The following is a 3,506-nucleotide window of genomic DNA, read 5'->3' on the forward strand; positions in this document are numbered from 1 at the left end:
TGGGTATTTGATTGGGAAAACTGCCTCACAAGTGGTAGGAAAAGGATCTTGTTTCTTATGTGATTTGGCCTCATTCATTCATTCAGCCAACAATGTGGGTCTCCAGGTCACTATGCTAAACTCTAGGAATTCAGCAGTGAACAGACATTGAATTCAGATAAGATCTCGCCTTCTAGTTAAAGGAAATATGCAATAAGCAAGGAAAGGACAGAATAAATAAAATAATTGCAGGTAATAGTAAGTGCTACTAAGAAAATAAAATAGAATAATGAGTTGGAAAGTTCCTGGGAGGGGGCCACTTAGCTTTGGTGATGAGGAAAGTCCTCACTGAAGAGTCAACTTTTAAGCTGAAGTCTGAATGCAAGAGAGAGGTAGACTTAATATAGATGGTATTAAGAGATATATTAAAAGAACTGAGAAAGGTCATCCAAGTCAAAGGGGAACAGCAGGTGCAAAGGTCCTGAGACAGCCTTTCAGACCAACAAAAATCCACATGCTCCTTTCTTCCCAAAGAACAAGCTTACCCTTTCTTCAATGGAGATATCCAAATGTCCCATCCATTCACTGCATGCAGCTCAACATCCATGATCTCTGGGTGATGTGCAATTGTCTCCAATAGACCCAGTCTTGGTGCCTTACTCTATAAACCAAATACCAAAGTATTTGCTCCTCCAACCCAGCACACTGTCATAAAATGCAATGGTGGGGCAGAGGCAGGACAACTACTAACCAAACAAACTCAGAAAAGGAAAACATGGGAAACACACAGCCACACTGGTCCATGGCAATGATGGAATCTTGCAGGGTGGGCATTAAAAAGGTAGATTCATTGTCCTGATAGTGATTTGACCTGATTGTGCCAGTGGAAGGAACTCCTTTGTCAGTTTCTCTCCAGAAAGCCCAGAGTTCTTCCTTGTAAATTTCCCTTCATGGACACTTGCCAACTTGCAGGAAGTGGAGACTATTCTCTCCTTGAGAACTGCAACATTCTCAGTAGCTTCCTACCGCTACAAGTTTAGGGGCCCAAGGGTTGTTTTATGGCTCCAACAGGTCTCATGGGGGTTCTTGGCAGTATAATTTCTTCAAACACTCAGAAAGTCTCCAATCGATCTGCTGTGATGCAGAGTTCTTTCACAGACATTATTTAATTACGTGCCTTATCTGCCAGACCTCCTCTCTCAATCTACCGTCAGTCCCTCTGAATCAAGACTTAATTTACATAGGTAGTAACACCCTTAACATAATTTTCATTGCAAGCCTGGCGTTCTTACTGAGCTTCTGTCACAGGAAGGCCTTTTAGTCTTATTTCCTGCTTTTTGGAGTCCAGAAGCGAGTGGTTTTTCCAACTCTCCAAGACCTTTCACTGTTAATTGCAAATTGGCCAACTCTTCTCTCCTCACCTATTTCTTGTGACTTTATATAAAACAGCAAATGTAACAGAAGGCAACACACCATAACATTCTTTCTAAGACAGTCTTGTTTCCAATAGGCTCAGAAGCCTGTCATCTGCCTTCCAAGTTATCACAGGCAGCAATTTTACCAAAGGTGTTGTTACTGCCTAAACTGGGTCTCCATCTTTCTCCTCCAACTATTTTTTTGACCGAGTCAACACCATCTGTTTTAAGTTTTATCATAACAACATTCTCTTTCAAGGCCCCAGTTTCTGTATTAGTAATGGCAGGCCAAGTTGCCACAGGAAGAGGCAGAAAGAAGATGGCAGTCTACACTAGAATTTGCAGTGAAACTGACACGACATGGCCAAATTCCAGATGAAGCTGAGAGATGGAGCCTACAGGGCAGGCTGATGCCTCAGATATGGAGGGACAAGGAAAATAGGTAAAGACCCCCTTGGGTTTGGGGTCTACATAATCGAATGGACTGCATGGTGGTCTCCTTTTCTGAAATGGAAACATCTGACATTTGACCTGAGTGAGATATGAAAGACAAAAAGGACCCCAACCAAACAAATATTCATGAGAAGAATATTTAAAAGAAAGGAGGAAGGAAGGGAAGAAGGGAGGAAGGGAGGAAGGGAGGAAGGGAGGGAGGGAGGAAGGGAGGGAGGGAAGTGAGGGAGGAAGGAAGAGGAATAATAAGTGCAGAGACCTCAAGAATAAAAGAACTTAGGGGCACCTGGGTGGCTCAGTCAGTTGAGCGTTCAGCTTCAGCTCAGGTCATGATCTCGTGGCTCGTGGGTTCAAGCCCCGCGTCGGGCTCTGTGCTGACAGCCCTGAGCCTGGAGCCTGCTTCAGATTCTGTGTCTCCCCCTCTCTGCCTCTCCCCAACTCGTGCTTTGTCTTTCTCTTCCTCTGAAAAATAAAGAAACATAATAAAAATTTTTTTTAAAAAAGGATAAAAGAACTTAGCTTATTCCTGGATCAGAAAAAAGTTCACTGCGACTAGTTGAGTGTTAGTGTTCTTGTTTTTATTTTTCTTTATTAGCCATTGAGGGGAAAAAAATGTATTTGCCATCATTAAACCTATACAAACTGATGTGCATGTATTACAAAACAGTTGTGAGATATTGGCAGTTTTAACACTGGCTGAAATTGTTCTATAATATAAAAATGTTTGTAAGGGAGATAATTTAAAGTTATTTTTGGAGGAGTCGGACAGTTCTAAATCATTTGGGGTACGTTTTATCAGGAACTCAAATAAGGCAGGCATATAAATTGTTGCATATGCTTTTTAAAAGGATGAAAAAGTATTACATTCAAGCCCTCATCTACTAGAAATAGAATCTCCACTAGGTAATGAAATTCTTGAAGTAATTAAAAATTGATGGTGTTAAAATTTGATATTTGAATCTAAAAGTCAGCGGACGCTTGATTTATTTTACCTCTTCTATTTCACAGTGTCGGCCAGAATTTAGCTGAGTCGAAGTACTTAATTGCTGAAATTGGATGGCAAAATCCTACAGATCACATGGAGTGTTAAAAACTATACCATTGGGCCTAAGGCCATTGAACAAGTCAGGGGCGGATAGGAGGAGGGTCTCCGAGGCCAATATAGGTGTGGGGGGAACTGGCTGGCATGAATCACAGCCACCAAATCTTCATGTCACATCTGCGGTGTTAGTACAGACCCTGCCCAAGTAGGTTTCTACCATATTGAATTATTTTTGGCATGAATACCCACTTTCGTATGCTAAATAAATATGTTTAGATTTTCCCCCTTCTCCTTGAAAAGAATGTTCCTCTGGCCTAATGTAGACAATCACCATATTTTATATTCACAGAAAACCTTTTATTCATGAGACTTCAAGGACTCAGGCAGAATAAACAACCCTAACCATTTCCCTAGGTCCCTGAAGTCCCAACTGCATGGGAATGTGCAGTTTTCCAGGGCAGCCTGGGCCAATTTAGATACTATCCTGCCTCCATCTTTGTTTCGTTTTGTTCACCTCTTTCATATCGGAAAATATGTTGAAGGACTGCGCAGCATACATTTTCTTCTAGGAAGTCTTTTTCCATAAAGGTGAATGTCTGTGGAGGGTCACCTGTTCT

This window comes from Prionailurus viverrinus, chromosome D4, assembly GCF_022837055.1.
Source record: "Prionailurus viverrinus isolate Anna chromosome D4, UM_Priviv_1.0, whole genome shotgun sequence".
In the NCBI taxonomy this organism is placed as follows: domain Eukaryota; kingdom Metazoa; phylum Chordata; class Mammalia; order Carnivora; family Felidae; genus Prionailurus; species Prionailurus viverrinus.